General features: G+C 35.5%; 1 pseudogene; it reads right to left on the bottom strand.

Moving 5' to 3' along the window:
• The window catches only part of LOC126755797 (uncharacterized), a 107,518-nt pseudogene extending 106,800 nt beyond the window's left edge, over nt 1-718 (bottom strand).
• Between the last annotated feature and the right edge of the window lie 11,073 nt (nt 719-11,791).

Genomic DNA, 11,791 nt, shown 5'->3' with positions numbered 1-11,791 from the left:
TTTTAAAAATAATTCCACCATGCACTGAGCGCTTTTCAGCTTTCCAAGTAGGTACGAGTTAAAGAAAAAAAAAAATGTAACATATGTATGTGTGGTGAAATTTTTGAAACATTTTGGCCAATATCTGAGACTCTAGTCACGGAGCGGCATCAAAAATACTCTATACTATAGAAATCATCAACAGCTTCCCTTTGCTACCCATATTGTACAAACACATCCTAGGGTTACCCGGGTCCACGTTTTGGCCTATTTCTCGAGACCCTGGTATCCGATTCTTAAAATTTCAAAACACAAACCATCTACTGAATAATCCAAACAAAGCCTAAAAATTGGGTTTGGATAGGTGAGCCCGTTCTTGAGTTATAAAGTGACAACGAAAAATGGCATTGATTTATATATATATAGACTAGCTGACCCCGCATACGTTGTCCTGCGCGAAATTATGTGTTTTGAAATGAAAAGAAAGTTGAATTTACGTTGAAAACACGTTGAAAATATCAATAGCAACCGAAGGTATTAGCAATCGTCGTTTTTCGGGTGGATTATGTAAATTCGTCCTAAGGAATTAGTTGAGAACACACCAGGATGTCAATCTACTGGTTGGCCTTGGAAACGAAAATATACGCCACATGCCTTCGTTACTACTAACATAGCGGCCCATTTGATATTGGGTGACTTCGTCATTTGAATTTTCGGCAGCAACTCCGAAGACAGCCATGTCACTACCTTTGTTCACATACTTGCAAATATATTTAATAGATTTTACGGAATGGCAAAATTCGACGTTTATGTGTGCTTTATATGCCTTGCAGAGTAATGGCGAAAACGGAACAACCCAACGGTTATCAACTTCAATGTCCTGTCGATTTACTTTGACTATTGTTGACATTCCATTGTCATCAATGGATCGGCGGCGATAAAGTGGATATCCATTATTTCCAGTAATAGTTTCTGTTACTAATTGTCTTGGGTAGCGTTTTGAACATATTCCTTCAACCATACACGGAGAAATTGGATTTAATATTCCACATGGACCATGTATCATATTTTTTGTAATAACCTCATGTAACAGTGGGTCTTCATTCTTATCGGGAATTTCTGCTGATATCACATTATCAATTTCATTCGGTCTTACGATCTCAACCAACTAAATGGAGTACATCCAACAGCGCGTCTCGCCGAACACGCGATTCTTAACAATAAAATCCATGAGTGTTTTTAATTTCATTTTGAACACCCTTGATATCGTGGCGATCAATAGGTGATTGGCTAGTAAATAATTCTTGTTGAATTTCTGTCCACTTTGGATTGCATGTGAATGTGATAAACAAATCTGGTGTGCCATAATGTCGTACATAGGACATAGCATCTTGAGCATATTCATGCATATGTCGCGGGCTTCCGACGTATGTTGCTGGGAGAATAGTTGTTCTGCCAACATTCTGTGCATTTCCATCGGCATTAATGGCATCCCGAAGATGAATATATTCCTCGGAACGGAGTTTTGCCTGGTGCAACCTGATAAATGTCAATCGTTCGGTTTCAATTTTCACATACATATGTACATATCCACAGCATATTGGTGAAATAGACGCCGACACTTTAAGATGTGATTGTCCTCATTTTCCCGAACCATCAGTGAAAAATTATGATTGAAAAATGATAGCCGTCTTCACCTTGCCAAAATAGGATGGGATATTGTAAGGCATCATATAATCGATGTGTTTCAGACACACGCTGAAGTTGATCGTTCCGTCGAAGTAAAACAATGTCCCGGCTTTCTAAATTTTCTCCCACGACGACAATAGCCACTTCATCAATTGTTGGCGCATTTAAACGTCCAGCATGTTGTCCTGCAGGTGCCTTATCGGCTCTGATGACAATTTTATGATTATCTGATGGCATGCTGCCATAGACATGGCATGGCATGCTGCATTAGACAGTTGTGAATAATGCAACTAATTCATTGTGTTGATGGAAAAATGTTTGAAGTTGTTCCACAATGGATCTTTTCACTGAGTTGTTGTGTGCGCAACGCTGATCGACTTCTCTTGCTGATGAATTTATAGTGTTCATCAGGCATTGGCAATAAGGAACCTGTTCGATGATATATTTGACCCTGAATCTGCAAGAATATAAATATGTATTTAGGTAATTGTATAGCAAATTGTTTGTACCTTCCATGGCAGTTTTAGGTAGTAGGCTTTACCAAGTATTGGAACACTTTGTAAACACATCTACAAAACACTGGCTCAACATATTTTGCACCAGCTATATGGTTGTAAAACTAAATAAAGTTGTTTGCCATTATACTTATATACCTTGAAAGTAGGCATAAAATTGTCTCCAATAACTTTTGTTGCGCCAAATGATGTCATTTGAAAGCAATTATTGGATTGCTGGATATGAGTCAAAAAATGAATAGAATCTGGCCCATTTCCGGAAAGCAATGAATGTAGTGGCTCTGGTGGTGGTACCAGTGGCGTCAATTTGACTTGGCCGCCAATCCAACACAATCCAGGGGCTTCATTTTTGAATTTCAATACATTGCAATATGGACATACAATATTCATTACTCCAATAGCAACAATTTGCTCTGAACTGTAATCAATTGCCACATTATAGCAGAATGCAGCTCTGTGGGGACAACATTTCTTTGTTGATTTTGATTTCTTTGTAGTTCATTTCTTTGATTTGTTCTTATATTTCTTTGACTTGCCGTATTTCGAATTCTGCGGCCTAAGTTTGTACGTCTGGTTGGTGGCATTGTTAAAAACGAAAAACGAAAATCCAACTGAAAATAAAATGAACTCATATTTTTTCTGTTTAACCATGTATACCAAATTGTAATATTGTGTAGTCAGCAAAAGTTACCAAAAATCGATATAAGGTGAATTTAACTTACCATGATTAATAAACACTTATTAGCAAACAAAAAACTTCTTAGTCTTTAAAACAAAACGAACTTTATCAAAAACTTAATAAAATTTACATTAAAACAGATTACCACAATTTTTTTTTTTTTAATTGAATGACGTTGACAATTAAATTGAATTACGTTTACATTCGTTACGCGCGTTTTTTAAAATATGCAAAATGAAATGTATATTTTTCAATCTTTCTGAGAGATTTTCTTAATATTTTTTTCCATAAGAACCTTGTTCAGAGTATAAGAAAACTACAAAAAAAAATCAGCCAATTCGGTTCAGCCATTCACGCGTGAAAGGTTGAATTTACGTTGTGTTAAAAATCATTTATTTTCGATTTTCCTAAACGCGGCTTTGAAGGCTGACATGTCGAAATGACCGTCGCGAAAAGTGTGCGCAATGACACAAATCAAACTGAACGATGTACATTTATTAATAGCAACCGAAGGTATTAGCAATCGTAGTTTTTCGGGTGATTATGTAAATTCGTCCTAAGGAATTAGTTGAGAACACACCTGGATGTCAATCTATTGGTTGGCCTTGCTTTCTGCGTACCTATTTCTTCGGCGATGCATTCCATGCATAATATCAAGGCATTTCCAAATAGAGCAATGTTCTCGCAAACGAATCACTGACGCAAGTTGAGAAAAAACTCGTCAATGTAAATTTTGTTGTTGGAAGTGTTTCCGCTAGCTTTACTGCATTCTCTGGGTTGAAAAACACTCTTTAGCCATTCTCCAAATGAACTGCGAAACGCACAACAGTCGGAAAAGTCGATTTCGCCAAACTACAATATCAAACATAGGCATGAGTTTTGAATGTGAATTAGACAACAGTGGCGAATATGGTACGATCCATATGTTGTCGACTTGGATATTCACTACTCTAAGTTGAAGGATAAATGTCCTGCCATTGTCGTCTGGTGAGCTACGAGGATAGAGTGGATATCCATCATTTCCAGTTTGCGTTTCCGAAAGAAAAGAACGTGGATAGTGTTTCGTGCATTTATTGCAAGTAGGATTGTGGTGTCCGCAAAGTCCATGTACCATATTGGTTTTCATCACTTCGTAGAATAATGGATCTTTCTCTGCATGAGGAATTTCCGCAGAAATGATTTCGTCAATTTGATCTGGTGTAACCACCATCCACCATTCAAAGAAGAATGTGTGCGGGCGGCAAACCTATTTTTTGCAACTCAACAGAGTATATACATACGTTGCTTCAAGATAAAGTCCATCAAACATCGTAGCTGTTGTTTGAAAAGTCTTGCTGTATTATCGTGATGATCGCTTGCTGATTGACAGCGATCCATAATTCCACACATATGTCATCGCATCCTGGGAGTCTCATGTAGTTCATGTGTCTTGGGCTGCCATACGTTGATGGCAAAAAGAACGCTGACCGATATTAGCGCGATGTCTTCGTTGCTTCGTAACAAATTTCAATCTCTAATTGATCACTTCATTTGAAACACACATAAAGTTTTCACTGAATAATTTTCAATAATTTTCTTTTAAATAGCCGGAATAAAAAAGCAAGCGACCGAAATTGAACGACTGAGATAATTTACAAATCAAAATATTGAAAAACAAAACAAAAAAGAATTGTATGAAAAGTCACTTTTTGGAAATTTCCAATTTTTCGACTTTTCCTTATGAAAAGTATATGGTTTTTTTATATTTAACCCTTTCCAGATCCACAGCGAACAACTTCTGATTTCATGAAGATTGGTTCCGCCGTTCTCGAGCATTAGCGTTATTAACAAACAAACAGTCATTTTTACTTACATATGTACATAGATATGTATGTATGTACATACTTATGTATATACAAAATAAAACATTTGTATGGGAAAAAGAAAAGGGCTGTTTTTGGGGGTTTTCCGGCAACTTTCGTAATTTTTTCTTACATAAGAACCTTCTCTTAATAATAACAAATACAACAAAAAAAAATCAGCCAAATCGGTTCAGCCATTCACGCGTGATGCCGTGACAACGAAAACGGTTTCATTTTTATATATAAGATTTATAATATACTAGATGACCCCGCAGTCGTTGTCCTGCGTGAAATTATATGTTTAGAAATAAAAAAGTTGAGTTTATCATTTCGCTTTTTTCAATGTATCGTAGCTTGAGAAACAACATTTTTTGGTTTCTGTTGCGGTGTACTATAGAAAAGATGGTTTTCCAACTCGTGAGCAGGCCACGTATATCTGGCCGAGTGAAAAACATAGCATTTTCAAATGTATACCATACACTATGCGACTGTCCTTGTATCTCAAATGCAATTTTCACTGGAAACTGAATACGTTTGAACTGAGATGGTAAATCGTTAGAACTCAGAGAAATTCGTAGAATCAAGCACTCTGCCCCTTTGTATTCCATAGCTGCGTCACAATGAGTCAGGTTCCATTACACGGTTTCGGCGCCTGAAGATTGTGGAACATAATAACGACAGATCCAAACTTTGAGACGCAAATAATGCACAAATTGAGAAGAAACCTGTCAATGTGGTCACAGGTGGACTTGCCGCTCTATCCACAGCGTTGTTTGGGTTGAAATACACTCGTTGTCCATTTTCTAAATGAACTGCCAATGCAATACAGTTGGATGTCTTTCATGAATTGCAAACGAAAATATGCGCCAAATAGCCTCATTGCTGCTTACATAGCGACCCATCTGATAGTGAGACACTTCATCATTTGTGTTTGTTACTGCGAACATGGCCATGTCGCTACCTTTGTTAACATATTTACATATGTACTTTATGGATTTCACAGAGTTACAAAATTCCACGTTGATGTGAGCTTCAAAAGTTTTGGACAATATGGGCGAGAACGGCACAATCCAACGATTGTCTGCATGAAAATCTTGTCCTTTTATCTTGACATCTACAGATCGTCCACCGTCCTTAACTGATCGCCGACGATACGATGGGTAACCATCGATTCCCGAGATGGTTTCAGCAAGCAAGTTTCTCGGGTAACGTTTGGAGCACTTGCCGTCGATCATACAGGGTGAGCTGTTGTTGAAAACTCCGCAAGGTCCATGTATCATGTGTTTAGTTACTATCGCATGCAATTTTGGGTCAACCGTTTCATCAGGAATTTCGGCTGAAATAATGGAATCAATTTCTTCTGGCCTTATTTTGTCAACCAACCAGACTAATATATGAGCATGTGGCAAACCACGCTTTTGCCACTCAACAGAGTACATCCAACAACGTACTTGGCCATACACACGATGCTTTGTAATGAAATTCATTAAAGATTTTAATTTTTGCTTGTAAACTCTGGCTGTGATGTCATGCCTATCAAGTGGTGTTTGGTTGTGTAGCAGTTCTGTTTTTATTTCAATCCATTGTGGGTTACAGGTGAATGTAATAAAAAGGTCTGGACGGCCATACTTTCGAACATAAGACATCGCATCTTGAGCGTACTCGTGCATGTGGCGCGGGCTTCCGATGTAAGTGGCCGGTAAAATTGTCATTCTTCCTACATTATTTACATTGCCGTCAGCATTGATTGCATCGCGAAGATGAATGTACTCTTCAGATCGAAGCTGCTGTTGGTTAAGACGGATGTATGTCAATCTTTCAGTCTCAATTTTGACGTACATGTCCACTGCATACTGATGAAAGAGCCGTTAACACATCAAAATGTGATTTACTTCACCTTCACAGATCATGAGTCTGTATGCATAATAATTCATGGCACTGACTTTTTTGTGTGTATCAGCACCTGGAAGTACATATGATAAAAAAAATACATTTATATATTGAACATATAAAATATTTTATTTTGTATAATCTAATTACCTGTTGTTGGATTAACCATTTTGATATTAAAATGGTACCCATCTTCTCCCTGCCAGAAAATTAATGGGTATTGTAAAGCATCATAAGCTCTATGCGTTTCGTATACACGTTTCAATTCATTGTTCCGGCAATGAAGTACAATATCTTTTGATTGCAAATTCTCTCCAACAACGACAATAGCCACTTCATCTATTGTCGGTGAATTAAACCTCCTTGCATGCTCTCCAGCAGGTGTTTTGTCGGCTCTTATTACAATATTATGGCTGTCTGATGGCATCCGATCCAGTGCCATTTTGAACATCTTCACTAATTCATTATTCTTGTGAAGAAATGTTTGCAGTTGTTGAACAATGATTCGCTTGACGGTTGGATTGTAACCACAACGTGTATCAACTTCCACATCTTGATTGCCCATAAAATAAATTTGCAAAAATTTACGATCTGCATCTGGCACTGGCAGCGTTGCCCCCAGTGGGTGATGAATTTGTCCTTGTATCTGTAATTGTTTAAGAACTGGTTAAATTAATTGTGATACAAATACAAATTAGAATTTCACTAAAACAATTATGGTATACTACCTTGAAAGTAGGCATGAACACGTCTTGTACTATATGCGTTGCACCAAACGATGTCATTTGGAAGCAATTATTATATTTTTGGATGTTAGCCAAGAAGTGTTTAGACTCACTCTCCATCCCATTAACTAATGAGTGTAACGGTTCAGGTGCAAAACATAATCCTGCAGGTTCACTACTGTACTTTAATGCTTTACAATGTTGACAAATGATTGACATTTCTCCAATCGTCACAGATTTGTCGGCACTATAATCAAATTCCGGATCGTAGGAAAATCCTCCTCGTTCGAGGTTTACAGGAGCATTGCGTCTGCGGAATCGATTAAATTCGTTATCCCGTGCTCGCTGCTGTTGTGATCGATGTGCACGAACTCGCTCCATTCTCCCTCTATCCACTTGATAGTTATTTACTCTTGAACGTAATTCTCCTATACTTGTACGACTGTTACCATTATCAGCATCTCGCTGGTCATTAGTGCGGTTGGAGCGTAAAGTAGCTCGTTGCACATTTACACGACTTCGACGACCTATGTCAGGTCGTTTTCTTTTCCTCGGCATTGTAAGCAGCGAGAAGAAAATCACTTTTAGCAGTATTTCAATATTTCTCCAATTAAATGTTTCTCTTTTTAACATGAGATGACAAAACCAAGGATGTTAAAGTAGGAGCGCAGCAAAAAGTCTCTAAATTTATGAACAAAACAATGTAACGTTCGGATACACGTGCTTTTTACATGAGATGACAAAACAATGGAACGTTCGGATACACTTATTACTTACTTACTATTTTCTTATTTCTCCAATTAAATGTTGTTTTTTTAACATGAGATGACAAAACCACGGATGTTAAAGTAGGAGCGCAGCAAAAAGTCTCTAAATTTATGTACATACAAAACAATAGAACGTTCGGATACACTTATTACTTTCTTATTTCTCCAATTAAATGTTCCTTTTTTTTTAACATGAGATGACAAAAGCCAAGGATGTTAAAGTAGGAGCGCAGCAAAAAGTCTCTAAATTTATGGACAAAACAATGTAACGTTCGGATACACGTGCTTTTTACATGAGATGACAAAACAATGGAACGTTCGGATACACTTATTACAGGGCATCTCGACAGGATAGAATTTATAGAATACTAACTGTTATTGCCATTGCCAAATCTGTATGTGGGCATTTGCTATCATGATATAATCATTTGCGCAAAAGCGTAGGGTAGGTAGGTTCGAGGTGATGTAGCGTATGCTGTGAGCTCTTAAAAATTTATTTTATCATTTGCGAAATGCCGTCGGGTAGGTAGCTGATGTAGGGCACGTTTTGAGCTCTTGAACTCCTTAAATCTTTTGTGTGGAACATAAAAAAAGGATAAATATCCTTTTGTTTACAAATGTATTTGTGGAAAAAATAAGATAATAACAAAGGCTAAAGATCCTTTTTTTACAAATTTATTTCTGGGAAAATAAGAATTTATATTTTTGGACTACTATATAATAATTGTGGCATAACTTTTATAGTATAAGTTTATTAAATTTAAGACATCCCAACCCAATTTCCGTAATATTTCTATAAATTAACAATATTATACTAAATATTAAATGTTATTTCGAAAATGTACTTTATTTTTATAATATAACACAACCGTCTTAACTCGCTCTTCTAATTTTCATATTACCAAAATTAAACTGCCGTCGGCATATGTGGAAATGGAATATGTTGCCTTTTCGAAATTTTCATATAAAAGTAAACTGCGCTGTTAAACTGCTGAAGAGACAGTTTCTAGCTTATGATATATGGCATGTATATTTAGTATTCTATATCTAGTAAGCAATGAGCAATGTGGAGTCTGCACAGGCAGAGATGCCCCGTTATTATAATAAAAGTATTTTTGAGAGTTGGTAACACTGTAAGGTTGGCACCATCAAACATGTCAACACATTAATTATATTTATATTTTGAAATTAAAATAATAAATTTAAAATGAGAAATGATATTTTGATTTATGCTTGTATAAGTTATTAAGCTTAAGACTTCACAACCCAATTTCCATAATATTTCTATAAATTAACAATATTAAACTAAATATTAAATGTTATTTTGAAAATGTACTTTATTTTTATAATATAACACAACCGTCTTAACCCGTCTTATTACCGAAATTAAAATGCCGTCGGCATATGTGGAAATGGAATATGTTGCCTCTTCGAAATTTTCATATAAATGAAAACTGCGCTGTTAAACTGCTGAAGAGACAGCTTCTAGCTTACGATATATGGCATGTATATTTAGTATTCTATATCTAGTAAGCAATGAGCAATGTGGAGTCTGCACAGGCAGAGATGCCCCGTTATTATAATAAAAGTATTTTTGAGAGTTGGTAACACTGTAAGGTTGGCACCATCAAACATGTCAACACATTAATTATATTTATATATTTTGAAATTTGAAATTGAAATTTAAATACACGATGTTATGAGCAAAGTTGATATTATGTTGTCGATTCAAAAGTCTTGTTTTAATTCGTTCTTCAATTCGAGTGGAACTGAGAGTACAAATACCGTCAAATGTTTGACAGCAAGTAAGTGGTCAACTTTTATATGGGAAAATGGAATTGTCGTTTTACTCTATCTTACTCGTAATTTTTCCTTATTTGCTCGCCGTTTAGACCTACCCTGGACTACGACAAACATTTTAAAATCAAAGTCAGCTCAATCGGCCCAGCCGTTCTCGAGTTCTAATCAGACTAACGAACAACAACTCATTTTTATTTATATAGATGATAGATGATTATATTATATTGTTTTACAACCCAAATTTGTGTTGATACATGCGTTGTGGGTATATATGTATGTCATTATGAAACATACATATTTGCTTGATAAGACCCTGCGCAATTTTAGTGGAAATGACCAACCAATGGGAGGTGCTCTTATTCTTCTTGCTGGTGACTTCCGTCAAACTTTACTGGTTATTCCGCGTTCAACTCCCGCAGATGAGCCAAACGCTTGCCTGAAATCTTCATATCTTTGGAGGAGAGTCGAGAAAATCACACTATCAACGAAGATGCGTGTTTATTTACAGCAAGACTCATCTGCTCAAACATTTTCGCAACAACTTTTAGACATAGGGAACGGCCAAATTCCAATTGATCCTGCGACAAATGAGATTTCTTTTCCACATGATTTTTGTCAAGTGCAACCAAATATGCAAGCTGTTGTCGACAAAGTATTTTCAAATTTAATAATTAATTACAAAAATTCAAAATGGCTTTATGAACGCGCAATTTAAGCACCAAAGAATGATGACGTTAACAAACTCAATGAGCAAATTCAATTGAAACTTCCCGACGAAGAACTCAATTATAAGTCAATCGACACTCTCATCTGGAATGCCGCCACACACAGTAAAATTGAAAATTGGATAACCAATAATGCTCATTTGCAATTTAAACGTACTTAAGTTATGCAACGGAACAAGTTTAACAGTTAAAAAATTGTCACCGAATTTAGTCGGAGCCACAATCATCGGTGGTAAATTTAAAGGTGACGACGTATTGATTCCACGAATACCGATGATTTCAAACGATTTACCGTTCGAATATAAGCGGCAACAATTTCCTGTACGTCTTGCTTTTGCACTAACTATCAACAAAGTACAAGGTCAATCGTTGACTATCGCCGGTTTAAATTTGGAAAATTCGTGTTTTTCACACGCCCAATTGTATGTGGCTTGCTTCCGAGTTGGCATATCTAAAAACTTATACGTTTATACTCCAAATGAAAAAACGAAAAATGTAGTCTACCCAGTGGTGTTAAGATGAGTTTTAACAAAGTGATGAGTCTGCTGTGTGAAGTGGACATATGTTTATAATAACATACTAGCTTTCTGTTCTATTAATTTAATTTATTTTTGATTTTTTGTATTCATATATTGAAACAAAAGACTTCTATCTGTCATTTATATCTGATAAAATCATTTTAACTGGTTTGAAATAACTATCAAAGTACTTTGTCTTATTTATATCGTTTATATTTATCAGGTGCTATTATATTACTATTTTAATTATTTAAACAAAAAAAAAAAAAAAACAATTACATTTTATTTATTTTTTTTCAAAAACTTATTTTGGGAGTAATTTTTAATTTTCTATTACATTCAATTTTATCTTTTAAATTATTTATATGTAAATATTTATTTTAGTTTGGAAAAATTACACAGTTTTGCGGATAAAATATTTGGAGAAAATAATTGGTCCTACAATATTATTAATCAAGTAATTGGTGAGTAATGAAATATAAATAAATACATATTGGTGCCTTATTTTGCTCCATATTTTATATCCACATTTGTGTAACCACGTTAAAAATAATTAAAATGATTTTAAAATATTACGTTGAGGGAACCGAACATAACAATTCAATATCATGCACAATATCTACATATAAAATTTTGTATTCACAATAAAATAAATAGAGTCTA

The sequence above is a fragment of the Bactrocera neohumeralis genome, chromosome 4, assembly GCF_024586455.1.
Source record: "Bactrocera neohumeralis isolate Rockhampton chromosome 4, APGP_CSIRO_Bneo_wtdbg2-racon-allhic-juicebox.fasta_v2, whole genome shotgun sequence".
Taxonomy (NCBI): Eukaryota; Metazoa; Arthropoda; class Insecta; order Diptera; family Tephritidae; genus Bactrocera; species Bactrocera neohumeralis.
The sequence above is the reverse complement of the archived record's forward strand: the minus strand, read 5'-3'. Positions and strand labels throughout refer to the sequence as shown.